General features: G+C 40.1%; 1 pseudogene; it reads right to left on the reverse strand.

Moving 5' to 3' along the window:
• Window positions 1-10,031: 10,031 nt before the first annotated feature.
• On the reverse strand, window positions 10,032-12,585 carry LOC149099892 (uncharacterized; annotated as a pseudogene).
• Window positions 12,586-15,876: the final 3,291 nt, after the last annotated feature.

Raw genomic sequence — 15,876 nt, forward strand, 5'->3', positions numbered from 1 at the left:
AAGTGTGGAAGTCTACAAGTCTGGAAATCTGGAAGTGTAGCAGTGTGGAAGTGTGACAGTCTGGCAGTGTGGAAGTGTAGAAGTGTCAAGGTCTGCCAGTGTGGATGTGCAGAAGTGTGGAAGAGTGGAAGTGTGAAAGAGTGGAAGTCTAGAAGTGTTAAAGTCTGGAAGTCTGGGAGTGTGGAAATGTGGAAGTGTGGAAGTCTGCCAGTGTTGAAGTGTGGAAGTGTGGAAGTGTGGAAGTGTGAGAGTGTGGAAGTCTAGCAGTGTAGAAGTGTGGAAGTCTGGAATTGTGGAAGTCTGGAAGTGTGTAAGTCTGGAAATCTAGCAGTGTGGAAGTCTGGAAGTGTGGAAGTGTGGAAGTCTGGCAGTATCTAAGAGTGGATGTTTGGATGTGTGGAAGCGTGGCAGTCTGGAAGTCTGGAAGTCTGGGAGTGTGGAAGTGTGGAAGTCTGCCAAAGTGGAAGTGTGGAAGTGTGGAAGTCTGGCAGTCTGGAATTCTGGAAGTCTAAAGGAGTGGAAGTGTGGAAGTATGAAACTGTGGAGGTCTGGAAGTCTGGGAGTGTGGAAATGTGCAAGGGTGGAAGTGTGGAAGTCTGGCAGTGTGGAAGTGTGGAAGTGTGGAAGTGTGGAAGTGTGAAAGTGTTGAAGTTTGGAAGTGTGGAAGTGAGGAAGTGTGGAAGTGTGGAAGAGTGAAAGTCTGGAAGTCTGGAATTCTGGGAGTGTGGAAATGTGGAAGTATGGAAGTGTGGAAGTCTGCCAAAGTGGAAGTGTGGAAGTGTGGAAGTCTGACAATGTAGAATTCTGGAAGTCTAAAAGAGTGGAAGTGTGGAAGTCTGAAACTCTGGAAGTCTGGATGTCTGGCAGTGTAGAAGTAGGGCAGTCTGGCAGTGTGGAAGTGTAGAAGTGTGGAAGTGTCGCAGTTTGGCAGTGTGGAAGTGGAAAAGTGGAAAAGTCTAGAAGTCTGGAAATCTGGTAGTTTAGGAGTGTGGAAGTGTGACAGTCTCGCAGTGTGGAAGTGTAGAAGTGTGAAAGTCTTGCAGTGTGGAAGTGTAGAAGTGTGGAAGTCTGGCAGTGTGGAGGTGTGGTAGTCTGGCACTGTGGAAGTGTAGAAGTGTGAAAGTCTGGCAGTGTGGAAGTGTGAAAGTCTGGAAGTCTGGCAGTGTGGAAATGTGCAAGGATGGAAGTGTGGAAGTCTGGGAGTGTCGCAGTGTTGAAGTCTGGAAGTCTGGAAGTGTGAAAGTGTGGAAGTCTGGAAGTGTGGAAGCGTGGAAGTCTGGGAGTGTGGAAATGTGGAAGTGTGGAAGTGTGGAAGTGTGGAGGTGTGGAAGTCTGGAAGTGTGCAAGTGTGCAAGTGTGCAAGTGTGGAAGTGTGGAGTTGTGGAAGTGTGGAGTTGTGGAAGTGTGGAAGTCTGGCAGTGTAGAAGTCTGGAAGTCTGGAAGTCTTGGAGTGTGGAAATGTGGAAGTGTGGAAGTGTGGAAGTCGGGGAGTGTCAAAGTGTGCAAGTGTGCAAGTGTGCAAGTCTGAAAAATTGGATGTGTGGAAGTGTGAAAGTCTGGAAGTCTGGAAATCTAATAGTGTAGAAGTCTGGAAGTCTCAAAGTGTGGAAGTGTGGAAGTCAGGCAGTGTAGAAGTCTGGAACTAGGGAAGTGTGGAAGTCTGGAACTGCGGAAGTGTGCAAGTCTGGAAGTGGGGACATCTGACAGTGTGAAAGTGTGGAAGTGTGCAAGTCTCGCAGTGTGAAGTGTGGAAGTGTGGAGGTGTGGAAGTGTGGACGTGTGGAAGTGTGGAAGTGTGGAGGTGTGGAAGTGTGGACGTGTGGAAGTGTGGAAGTCTGGAAGTGTGGAAGAGTGGAAGTGTGGAAGTCTGGCAGTGTAGAAGTCTGGAAGTCTCAAAGTGTGGAAGTGTGGAAGTCAGGCAGTGTAGAAGTCTGGAACTAGGGAAGTGTGGAAGTCTGGAACTGCGGAAGTGTGCAAGTCTGGAAGTGGGGACATCTGACAGTGTGAAAGTGTGGAAGTGTGCAAGTCTCGCAGTGTGAAGTGTGGAAGTGTGGACACTTGGAAGTGTGGAGGTGTGGAAGTGTGGACGTGTGGAAGTGTGGAAGTGTGGAAGTGTGGAAGAGTGGAAGTGTGGAAGGCTGGCAGTGTAGAAGTCTGGAAGTCTGAAAGTGTGGAAGTGTGGAAGTGTGGAAGCATGGACGTCTGCCAAGGTGGAAGTGCGGAAGTGTGGAAGCGTGGATGTCTGGCAGTCTGGAAATCTAAAAGAGTGGAACTGTGGAACTGTGGAAGTGTAGAAATGTGGAAGTCTGAAAATCTGGAAGTCTGGACGTCTGGAAGTCTGGAAGTGTAAAAGTATGGAAATCTGGATGTCTGGAAGTCTGCATTGTTGAAGTGTGGCAGTCTGGCAGTGTGGAAGTGTAAAGAGGTGGCAGTATGGCAGCGTGAAAGTGTGGAAGTCCCAACAGTGTGGAAGTCTGGAAGTCTGGAAGTCTGGCACTGTGGAAATGTGGAAGTGTGGAAGTCTTGCAGTGTGGAAGTGTGGAAGTGCAAAAGTCTGAAAGTGTGGAAGTGTCAAAATCTGGAAGTCTGGCAGTGAGGACATGTGGAAGTCTGGCAGTGTAGAGGTGTGGAGGTCTGGAAGTGTGGAAGTGTAAAAGTCTGGAAGTGTGAGAGTGTGGAAGTTTGGAACTGTGGAACTGTGGAAATCTAGCGGTCTGGAAGTATGGAAGTGTAAAAGTCTGGAAGTGTGGAAGTGTAGAAGTGTAGAAGTGTCGAAGCCTGGAAGCCTGGAAGTCTGGTAGTGTGGAAGTGTGGAAGTGTGGATGTGTAGAAGTGTGGAAGTGTAGAAGTCTATAAGTCTGGCAGTGTGGAAGTGTGGACGTCTGACAGTGTGGAAGTCTGACAGTGTGGAAGTCTGGAAGTCTGGAGGTCTGGAAGTGTGGAAGTGTGGAAGTGTAGAAGTGTAAAGTGTGGAAGCCTTAAAGTCTGGAAGTCTGACAGTGTGGAAGTGTGGCAGTCTGGCAGTGTCGAAGTGTGGAAGTGTGGAAGTGTGCACGTGTGGCAGTGTGGAAAGGTGGAAGTCTGCCAGTGTGGAAATGTGGAGTGGAAGTGTGGAAGTGTGGTAGTGTGGAAGTGTAAATGTAAGGCAGTGTGGAAGTGTGGAAGTGTGGAAGTCTGTAAGTCTGGAAATGTTGAAGTCTGGAAGTGTGGAAGTGTGGAAGTCTGGCAGTGTAAAAATGTGGAAGTGTGGAAGTGTGGACTTGTGGAAGTCTGAAAGTCTTAAAGTGTGGAAGTCTAAAAATCTGGAAATGTGGAAGTGTGGAAGTGTGGAAGTGTGGAAATCTGGCAGTGTGGAAGTCTGGAAGTCTGTCGAAGTGTGGAAGTCCTGAAGTCTGGAAGTCTGGAAGAGTGGAAGTCTGTAAGTGTGGAAGTCTGGCAGTGTGGACATGTGGAAGTTTGGCAGTGTGGAAGTCTGGAAGTGTGGAAGTGTGAACGTTTGGATGTGTGGAAGTCTGGAAGTCTGGAAGTCTGGAAGTGTGGTAGTGTGGAAGTGTGGAAGTCTGGCAGTGTGGAAGTGTGGAAGTGTGGAGGTGTGGAAGTGTGGAAGTGTGGAGGTGTGGAAGTGTGGAAGTCTGGCAGTGTAAAATTGTGGAAATGTGGAGGTGTGGAAGTGTGGAAGTCTGGCAGTGTGGAAGTGTGGAAGTGTGGAAGTGTGGAGGTTTGGAAGTGTGGAGGTGTGGAAGTGTGGAAGTCTGGCAGTGTAAAATTGTGGAAATGTGGAAGTGTGGAGGTGTGGAAGTCTGGCAGTATGGAGATGCTGTGTACAGGTATAGTGCTGATTTGCAAAAAGTTTATGAGTTTTGTTGGACATTGTTTATACTTGTTTGGTTCTTGGAGGACAAAAGCTTAAAGCATTAATGGAGCCAGTGCTATACTATGTCTAGTGTCGTTTAGTGATGTAAAGTTATGTCTGATGATTTTAAATGACGTGTAGTTCCATATATGGTGGTGGGATTTTTATGAAGTTTCTCCATTTGGTGTATATAGGACACGAATTTATTATCAGAAAAATCCCACCACCATATATGGAACTGCACATCATTTGAAATCATTAGACGTCACTTTACATCACTAAACGACACTAGACATAAATGTACATCATTTGACATTATTAGACACTGTTCAGTATCAACAGACATTGTAATCCATTACTAGCGTTCACTAGACATTCACCATACCTAAACAATATGACCATATATGGGCTGAGTGTACAAAACGTTGGTCCAGGGACACCCACAGTTTGGGATTAACATAGCATCTCAATTATAGTGCCGGCTGCATTAATGCTGTAAGCTTTTGTCCTCCGAGAACTAAACAAGTATAAACAATGTGCAACAAAACTTGTAGACTTTTGCAAATTGGCACTATACCTGTATGCCACATCTCCATAATTTGATAGGTATTGCAAAGAAATAATCACCGCACATGTATGCAAAAATGTTTAAAAAGAACTGTTATTGAAGCACAGTGTTGCTCTGTGTTGTGTGCTCTAGGTGATAGAAAATCCTTTTTCATTTCGTTCATCCGTCAAAAATATTTTCCCTTGTGAAACTGCAATTTAAAAGCAACTGTTAGACTCCAGGGTTATGTTTCATGGGCGATCTTGAATTATAGATTTTTCAAGGCAGAATTGCCTCCACAAGTAATGGCAGACTATAAATTTGGGTATAAAGAGGTTGTAGAACGAAACCAATATGGCTTTGATCGTGTTGAGGTTTTGCATTATGCAAAACAGTTGAACATGAATCCATTATGTGTTTTAAATACGCTCCCAGATCCTTCCTAAATCAGTATTTTGTTGGAAAAGATATTTTAAATTATTAAAAGGTTACACATATATTTAGGCATCATTTTGTGAAAAAAATTAAAATTCAAAATATCTCTTCCAAAGAAATACTGGCTCTAACTTAAGCCTTGGATTAAGCCTTACATTGTGATTAATTAATTAATTAATATTTTGGGTTGTAAATATATGAAATAGAAGTACAGTACATGGCTGATATATCCTTCTAGTAAAACATGATATGATATAAAATGTTTATATTTAAAAGAATTTGTTACGATTTACGTAACTACACAAGATCCCTGGTTGTTCGATCCTCTTTTTATTCATGCTAATTGACATGCATGCTCTCTATTGCATCGCTAATGATGAAATACGTCATTTTACGACACCCTCCCTGACTGACACCTGATCCTGTAGCTTGTTCCAAAATTCCAGCATCAAGAGCTCTAATGATGGCAATCTTTACTGCATCTGCAACACTTTTTCCTCCTTTGCAAGACTTTTTAAAATGTTCGAGTATTTTCCTGTCTCGACATTTTTTTCTCCTCTCCCAATTTCGTTGACTGCATTTCTTACGAGTTCCAAGAACCTGTCCTCTCGAGGAGTGCATTTCGCCATGACAGTTGCTAGGTTAACATTAACATTATTCATACTAATTGACACACACGCTCTCTATTATACATCACTAATTATGAAATATGTCATTTTACGACAGGATTACGAGGTCCAAGAACCTGTCCTCTCGAGGTTAACATTAACATTATTCACAATAATTGACACACATGCTCTCTATTATACATCACTAATTATGAAATATGTCATTTTACGACAGAATTAGAACAATAGCAATTTGTTTAAAACTCGCTCTGACAAGAAAAGTTTGAACTCAAATGGCCTGGTACTCAAATATGAGATGCACTAATGTTTAATAAGCAATATTTATTGCACTTGATGGCTGTTACCGCTTGTTTTTGGTCTATAAAACGAATGTTATATCAATTTTCTCTGTGCTATTGCTGTTTTGTCCCCTCCTGCAACCATGATTCTTTGCGTTTAAACAATAGATTGTTTTGATGAGATGTCATTATGAATAAGGGCAATTCAGACTTTGTTTTGTTTTGTTCGCTATCGTTGTAGAAAATTTGAACTACTTTTCCATATCATGGCATTGTAAACAATGTCTTGACACATGTCAATGTTTACATAATCTGGTCTCGTTATATGCACATAAATAATTAACAATTATTTACCGAAGTGGAGGTGAATAGTGGTGGATATTTACCAAGCCATGAAGCGGCGAGGTAAATATCCATCACTTTCACCGACACTGAGGTGAATAATCTCACATTCCTTGAGATTGCTAAATATCAGCTTCTCCCAGTATTTGCCAACTATGTTGCCAGGGCTGCAGACAGGCCTTCTATGGTATAGACCTGATGAAGAGATGGAGCCTCATTATACTTTATGCTTTGGGGCATGACACACTGAATGAATGGTGAATGAAGTCATAATTATTTCTTTCATTTACCAAATGCAGGGACATATCCAGCCTATTCCACTGCGCTCAAATGTCCGTGGCGTTTTTTGTTTTATTTAGTGGGATTTTATTTAATATAAGCAAGATGTATAAAAAAATTAGTTCACATTATTGTCTTTTAATTTTTCTCAAAATGATGAGCTTTTTTCCGTTGAAAACTGACCAAAACTCTTTGCGCCTGATCAAAATTATGTTGACAAATGGCACCAATGATTCTGCAGTTCACAGTTTTTGAGAGAGCTTGACTACAAGATTCACATTAACTGCGGCAGATGTCAAAAAATCGAATTTCTTCAAATTACCTGAAACTTGTTTTATGTTAAAAGGGTCCCAGGCACTGTAGATTGATGTCATTAATTCTTAGTATTTCTAAAAAAATTGCCTCAGAAAAGGAATTAAAAGATTGTGAGGTAATACTGGCAAAATTATGATAAATTGGGTCTAATTTATGAGCAGATTTGTTGTATCAATGACAGACCAATATTATTTCCCGATGCAAATAACTTTATTCAATATCAGTAATATGCTTTAACTTTACAAATATAGCTACAAAACCAAAGACCAAGTTGTCAATTTCCATATGCAATATATTAAATGGCTCCTAGTAAGTTTCACTTTACTGAAAATGGAAAAAGTCTCTCGACTGTTTAAGTGTTTACGCAGGGTCCAACCCACTTCTAGAGATAAAAATTATACGGCCTTGTCGCTAGTACTTTGCCATTGATGGCCAATGTGTTTAAAGTCTGGGTTTATGTTTTTCAAGGATTGTTAACATGACTAGAAAATGACACTCACAGATGCTCCGCGAAGACACGAAAAATATACATTTTTTACTTAAATTGTGGTTTCTACTGCTTTTGGTGAAATAAATGTTTCTATAACAAGCAGTGTAGAAGAACTGAAGCTGTAAACGTGAAATTCTTAAAAAAATCAAAATAACTTGAGATTATCTGACTTATACTTTTTCTTAAGTGCCTTGATTCATTTTATGAAATAGAGACTCCTTGTCTGGCTTTGTATACTTTTCAGTTGAACTTTAATATTAGCTATTGACAATGCTGTTAATAGCTATCATTTATTGATAACACACAACATAAACTTGTGTGACCAATTTTTCTAAACCACATGAACACAAAAGGCTATTTAACTTTTTGAGATAATAAATTCATTATTTATTTTAATTTAAAAATGTCTTGGCTTCTTTTCTCCCAGAAACAACAACTTCTCTGGATTCATTTAAAGCGAAAAGGTTCCATCACCTCACATGAGGAGCTTTACCCTCTAAAAAAATTCTGTCCAGGAGGTCTTTTAATCTTGTACACGACTTATCATTGCATGCCAGGAAATGTAACATGAAACAGGACCCGATACATGCTTTTATTTGTCACGCAGTTTTGCCTTTGCAAACATGCTGGAAGCCAGTGATGCGTTTGTCGCATCATTGATACGGTACTTTCCTTGCTAAACCGCCAGAATAGCTCACTGTGGGGCTTAAAAGAGATAGGTATAATTTTATGACATTTTTCTGTGTGGAAACATTGCCAACACCGTTGCGTCAAGGGAAGCCGGTTTGTACCAAAATAATTATGACAATTATGGCGAAAGCCGCTTGTAGAAATTTACTGTGGTAACATGTGTATGAATGCCGAACAAGATTGAAATCAGTAATTACTAGATCATTAGTCTTAATTTTGGCATAGCGAAATAGGGATATATGGCGCACGGCACTTTTGATTGATGAACATGACTTCGAGTATATTCTATGTTTTTGTTTGAGCCACATTCTTATGTTAGCATGGTGTCAAGATATCGCAATTTACCTTGCAATATTTTTCTAGTTATATAGCCAGTATAGATGAGTGCGAATCCTTAAAACCAGGTCTTGGAATAAATGACGTTTTCTTGGGTTAAGACAACGAAGCATGCATTTGGTGTTTTTGTGTCTCGATGATCATTGTTCATGTCGGACTAATTTATTTTTGGCGGGAAATTTCCGCACAGCATTGCCATCAATCCTCCGATCCACAATGCCATGGAACAAGGAAAAGACTGTAGTGGTAAGTTGCACTGAAATTATTAAATATGCTGATATCAGATCAGAGAGCTTTCATATTTGTGTACGTATCTAGCCTAAACCAGAGAAGAGAGTTCTGTAAAGAACGGTTGTCATATGTTGCAATGAAGCGAATTATCTGATTCACTTTGTGCTAAATACATGCTTAACTCGGCTTAACTTGTTCTGTCTTGCTTGGGTAGTCAGTTCTTTATTGAGCTGTTGTTATCTGTTGAGCAGAATATTAACCTGCCGCACTAGCTCATTCTGTCTTGCTTGGGTAGTCAGTTCTTATTGAGCTGTTGTTATCTGTCGAGCAGAATATTAACCTCGCGCGCCAGCTTATTCTGTCTTACTTGGGTAGTCAGTTCTTACTGAGCTGTTGTTATCTGTCAAGCAGAATATTAACCTCGCGCACTAGCTTATTCTGTCTTACTTGGGTAGTCAGTTCTAGCTCATTGAGCTGTTGTTATCTGTCAAGCAGAATATTAACCTCGCGCTTTAGCTAATTCCATCCTACTTGGGTAGTCAGTTCTTGATTGAACTGTTATTATCTGTCGAGCAGAATAATAATGCTAACCTTTTCTGCTTTATTTATTTTATCTGCTTGCACCCTAGCATTTCTTGCCTTCTTTGAGAGGTCCGTATTTTGAGTTGTTTCTATATTTTGAGAAAGGAATCATCTTCGTGCTTAACATAATATCTGCCTCTTTTTTTCTTTCTCCATAGGGAAGCTGGTCTGTTAGTAGTATTTGTTCCGCAAACACGAAAGTTTGGAATCTTACCTCAGTCTTATATGCTAACTTGAGATTTCAGGACATTTCATAAATACTACGGCCAGTTCATGAAACGTGACAATATACAAAGCTGCGGACCGCATGAGAAAAATGATGCCGCTGGATGGGCTTTGTAACTAAATTAGTGTCATTATGTGTTACCGCAAATGTGACAAATAACACCTCGATCGCACAAAACTTGCAAACTTCGATCTTCAGTTACAATTAATAATAAGCCATGGGTGGATTCAACACACCCATGGCTTATTATTAACCTAATTTGCATAGATTTTTTTCGTGGGCAAAGCTCATCATGTTGTTGCAATTAACACTGGCGTGTTATGTGGAACATGAAGTCACTGGGCTGATTTTTTAAGTCGTGCAACCACAATCTTTATTCAAATGGTGGTTACATACACCAAACTAAATTTCTGCAGTATCTAGGGCATGTTATGTAATCATGTACCATCTTTTTTTCTTGCTGTTCTCAAAACTTTTCTGAGCTTCAGTTACATAAACCAGCGTTTCTATGAAATGAATGTCTATCTTAGTAAATTTAACTGAAACAGTTACATATTGCAGCTGCAACTTCCAATGAGCTCTTTGATTTGATTAATAAAACCCTCCTTTCTGTTTCTGGAAACAGAGGTGGTCCAATTCAAAATGTTCACAAATCCTTACAAGCATGTCTATGTTGAACTTTTTCAACTTGTTTTGCTGACTTAGTTCACACAGGTTGAAGCGTTCATAACATATAGGTTGCTTCTCTGCGACCTCACCGATGATACCTTCACACAGCTCTTGCAACCCCGTTTCATACTACTCTTCTTGAGTATCACTTTCTAGATCTTGTCCTTCATCCTCAATTAGATCTTCTGGGCTTTGCACGTTCTTTCTCTGTGCTGTGGCAAGCCTGGAGAAAAATGAACGGATCTGCTGTGTTTGAAGGCATTCGCCTGCAGCAAATAAGCACCTACCAAGCTTATCTCTTGCACATCTCATGTCGATGGAAACTTGCACAGGATCAGCTTTATGTCCTGTAGCATTACCAACGTCAAATTTCTCTTGGAGGTAATTTCTGACCTTGTCAGGAAAATGTGTTGCCCGCTTAGGTACCTTCAAAGCCCAGCCTTTCTGAAGAACTTTATGTGTGGTCACGCTGAGGTCTTCTGTGAGACATAGTGCCGGGAGTTTGTTTTCCAGTTGGGATGAAAGATTCTCTGACGTTACCTGTTGAAACTGTTCGGCCCATCTCTTGATTACTTTATCACCAAGAGGTTCAGAAACGTCTTGAAAGGCGTGTTTCTCTGCAGCGATGTGCTTTTCAAGCCTGCCCATTCTAATGTACTGCTTGACGCACCCTGGTTCAGGGCAGCTGAACAGACCACAATCTTTCTCCTCGTCTCCAGATTCTCCGCGTGACCTTACAGGTTTCACCGGACCAGGCAGTTCTGCCACCAGGCAAGTATTATCTTTCTTAACAGATTCACTATTCCCCAGTGATCCGCTCTCAATGATTTTAAGTTCAGAAGGTAGTATCTTGTCATCCTTATCATGATTCTCCCATGCAACCAGTTTCCTGGTGCCAATATTGTATGCTTTCCATACCCTTAGGCCATCGTTACAATACTGGTAGTTGTGAAGAAGACTTACGTCTGGAATACGCGGTGTGGGGCACTTACCGGCTGACTCTGGATACTCTACCACATACGGAACAACACTTCGTACGCCGCCATGTGACTCCAAAGCTTTTTTGACTTGCTCTGCTGATATAACATCATTTCCTTCATTAAGAAACTGGTCAACATGGGATTTCTGGTGGGTGGAGCTCCTGTCACACGGTCCCTTGCCTGCTTGTGGCTCTGAGAAATCGTAGCATTTGATGTAGATACCAGTCAACCTACCAATATGCCATATGGGAACAAGTAATCCACCTGATGCATACGGTCCTGCACAGTCGCTTCAATAAAATGCTTCATTAATCTCTGGGTGTCTTGCCTTTTCTTCCTGGAGGGTGTGACACAACTGCAGCAACAACGTCACTGTTCTGGCTGATTGACTGACAAAATAAGTGCGAGTAAACAGAGACTTCACATTTGTTTGAGCTGGTGTGACGTACACAGTACGAGATGTGCCAACTTATTCCACGTTTACTGAACCATTCCATCTGTGTTTCTTTGAAAGGGCGTGGCAAGAATTTCATTGCAAAATCTTGCTTGAATCAACGTCATCCAAGACTTTTTGCCTTGCTCTGTCCTGGTGTACCACCCTTAGCAGATGATGTTTCCAGGCAGAGATTGACTCCAGAGAAACTTGCACATTGTGGAGTTTATCTTCCTTTTCGTCATATCTGTGAAAAACAACTTCAGGGTCTGAGAAAGCATTCTTCATCAAACTTTCTAGATGGTAAAGACGTTCACAGTCATTGCACACCAAATCATGGGAGTGATCACATTCTTCAGAAAATTCTGGCTCTGATGGATCACTCAAGGTAAACATACTGCAGTGGTCTGGACACCTCGAGGAAGTAGAGACGTGCAGATGATAGCTGTCCTTCAGGTAACTTTTGAAAGCCATCAAAAGGTTGATCACTCCAGTTACCCATTCAGAACTCTTGCCCCTTTCTCCAAGCTTCCTGATAACATTTTCAAGCTTCTCAACTCCACACAGTCCATCAGCACTAATGTTGTCCAGGCCCCGTAGTGCTTTTTGCTGTTGGGCGGGACAATACTTTAAAACATACATACATACATACATACATGATTTATTTGATAAAGCAGGTTACAGATCAATTGGCAAGACGTTAAGTCCTGATGTGGACCTGCACTATCTAAGATAATAAATTACAATAAGATCCTACATAATACATGATCCAAAATTTATTTACAATAGCTGAATAAATAATGATAGGTAAAATAGATGAATTAATAACAATGTACAGTAAAAATAAATAAATTAATTAATCAAAAATATTTGAAGTCCAGAGATTTGTTAGTAACGCAGCAGGACGCTTTAGTGAAACTGATAGAATTTAAGAGACTCTTATTTGCCTTAAGTTTTTTCTCTTTCACGTAAATGGCTGAATGCGATTTCCTTGCAATATGATATGTATTGCTTGATTATCCTCGCTGGAACCATATTGCGTACAACATTAGACATACTGATTGTCTCTCCCGAAGATAACTTCAGCATATGCGTACCGTGGGCAACACCTTGAACAAAATGAGGACTTGATATGAACCCAATGACGTGGTTTATTTTGGGCAAAGTTACGCTAACGCGGTATTCAGGAACACCTGGTAAGGGTTGCCTAGGGGGAAGTGGGAAAAATGTGGCTTTTCCCTCTCCTGCCCCAGACTCCTCGCCAGCTTGCTTGTTTGACTTTGCTGACAGGCTATCTTCTGGTCCAAACGGTGCTTCACATCATTTGTTTAAGTGTCTCCTTTTTACGACAAAATTAGAAAGTATAATTGAAAAACATGCAATTATGACATTTCTACATAAGCAAGAATAAATTAATCTTACCTGAACCCACTGGCACTAAATCTTTCAGCTCATTAAATATGATTTTGGATGGTAGTTTGTTAATACTACGATCTGGCTTGGCTTTCCCAGTGTGGTCTGGGTAGCGACAGACTCTTTTCTGGAACCATCCTCCACCGAGCTGATATCGGTGCTTTGGGCACACTGGTGTTCTTGATATATACTCCTCATCATACTCAAATACACCTGCCCTTGTCAGTATTAGGTCATATTCTGTGCTGATATCACTCACGCTTGTTGTATGCAAGCGTTTACTCACATCCTTCTCACAAAGTGAAATAGGAATTGTCTCTTGTGTTATGTTTAATTTCGACGACGTAGTGCCAAACTCACTTCCAATCAAGGTACGGATAAAGCACCTCATCAATTTCCATGTGGGTAGCTAGTCGCGACACTCTCTAATTGAATGTAACATAAAGAATAACATGACTTAACCAGTGAAAAGCTTGCTACTTTGAAAAAGCAAAACCTTTGTACTGCATTTCAGCAACAGGAAAGTTTTAAGCATGCAATTCAATGAAAGCAAATAATATTAAACAATGCTGTTCTTTGATGTTTACTTTTCAGTTGAACACGAAAATAGTTGCGTTTGCATTGGCCTGTCCATTGAGTATTTCACACAAATTCAACCAAGAGCGAATAAAGTTTGAAGTATTCATATTTGTATGTATTGTACGCTGGCTATTATCCTACCCATTGTTTAGTTTGAGCTCAGTGGTGAGTAATAAGACCCGTTTTGTGCATAGTTTACAGCGACAAATATCGAAACCAGATATTTCATTTCCCACGAACCGAAAGAGAAATGCACTGACCCATTGTAACTGGAAAAAACACCTGAAAAAAATATATCGAACTCACCTTGTAGCCATGAATAAGAGATCCAAAAGTAGCAACAAAAGGACAAAACAAATTTACCAAAGTTTATCACAAATATGAAATGAACATGTTCGCCTGTAATCCAATCCGGCAGAAATAAATTCACTTTAATTTACCTTCATATTCACTAAAAATGATTGGCAGCTTGTACTACATTTTATGGCAGTATTGCAACAAATTAATTTTGAAATGGAAGTATAAATGTAGTTTTAAGATGACAATAACAAGCCATACTTTTGTAGAGCTTGCTTCTCGGAATGCAAACATGCATAAATTAAAGCTCAAGTCAGCTCGGTGTTTGCATTAAGTTTTGTGATGGAAGACAGATTAAAATCAGAAATCCCAAACAGATTTTTCATTTTATCTTCAGAGGGATGTTATCTAAAGATCAATAACAAATCAGCCTGAATAATTGGTTGGACCCACAGCATTTTGCAATTTTTTTCTAATGCAATTTTTAAGCGACTGTTTTGGTTAGTTTAGAGTTTATGAGATTTAAACTCCATTTATTAAACAACTATCATAAGAAAACAACTTTTGACCTGAAACTCACAAAATAATACATATTTGAATGGCACTGGCAAAAATCAGCGCTGTTCAACTGCCCAAACTCGCGATTTCCTTTTTCATACTTTGCCAGCTGAAGTCGGACATTTTGACTCTGGGATATTAGTGATGTCATTTGGTGTGAACTTCCAAGCGTCATTTCTTCCCAAATAAAACCCCCATGACCTCCATATTGCAGGTATTGCTGTTTCTATAGAACCTCAACCTGCAAAATGTTTTTGAAGAAAATTGGAAAAAAAAAATTTTTGCTATCCGCTGCAAAAAGGCTTTTTTTCTCGATTTTTACAGTCAAGCTCTCTTAAACATTTAGAACTTTTGCGGTAAACTTTCAAAACGTTTGGTAAGTTTTGGTAAATACATTGGCAATATATTTAACTTTAATAAACAGTGAAAACGACAACCTTACTGGTAACTTTTAAGTACTTTACTTAACTTTTGCAAATTTCTCTCGTTTGACCGCAGTTAATCAGCCTGTAGAACTACAGATTTGTTGCCCAGGGGCAGGGGCGCGGGGTGGGGGGTTCAGTTCCCATACTGAACTGACAGCAGGGGGGCTCGGCTGTGGCCCTAAAAATGACCCCTAAAAGGTACTGTATGTTGACTGAAAAGCTGATCAAGAGTGACATTTTTGTGCTCTGCTTTACATGACAAATCAATTGATTGACTAATTGCAATCCGGTTACCAGTTACCGATCACAGAATTTCAGTTACTGGTTACCGAGTCCATGTTTGATATATTGTTACGAGTATCGTTCTAGAGCAGGGTTGTTTCCAGACAGAACTCAGGATCGCTGGTAACAGCAACAAACCAATTTATTTCCGTAAGGTAACTTCCTGAATCAATCTCTTTTACAGCAGAACCTCTCACTCTAATATACACCAGGCTTAAAGTTCTAGAAACTTCCATTACAAGCTAAATTAAGTAGTTTGACACAGTTTCTAATCTGAGTAATTACATAAGGATCAGAATGTTCTGGAATGTTCTTATACAAATTGGTCACGGCTGAATGACTTCCGGTTCTAGATTGTTCTAGAAATTGACTTACACAATTTTTCGTAACATATATAAATGACATTTTTCCATGCAAAACATTATAATAAATGTTTCAAAAAAAGTGTCCAACTATTACCTTGTCTAGTAACAATAAATCAAGCACTAGAATGCACAGACAACAAAAAATGTTGAATTCTTCGTGACACTCAAATTTGCTGTCACATTATCCTTTGTGCAAGGGTGGGAAGTTTGTACCATTATAACTAAGGGGAAAATCAATTTAAAAAGCTATTCTTCACCAGTGTTATAGTTTAATTGGTGCTTTAGCCCTCGCAATATGTCACAATCCCATGGCACTACATTCCAAAAAATCTAGAACCTAAATGAAATACAGCTGGCACAACCTTTTGACCTATCATGTGCCATTTTCAAAAAGTTATAACTTTCTTTACGAACATTGTAATGCAACAAATCTACGCAAGTATAAACATAATTGAGTGTTATACCAATTGCAAGTACCAGAAAATCTATCGCAACAGCAATGACGCACCATTAAACAATGTAATGACACCTTTGTTCCAGTAAAAACAAATAGAAATTCTGGTTATCCTATCCTATCCTATTTTTGCACTTAAATAACTTTTGATTCCCTGCGAATATCACCTTCAAAGTAACAGAATGGTA

This window comes from Orbicella faveolata, unplaced genomic scaffold (assembly GCF_042242905.1).
Source record: "Orbicella faveolata isolate gen_17 unplaced genomic scaffold, um_ofav_v1 contig_46, whole genome shotgun sequence".
Taxonomy (NCBI): Eukaryota; Metazoa; Cnidaria; class Anthozoa; order Scleractinia; family Merulinidae; genus Orbicella; species Orbicella faveolata.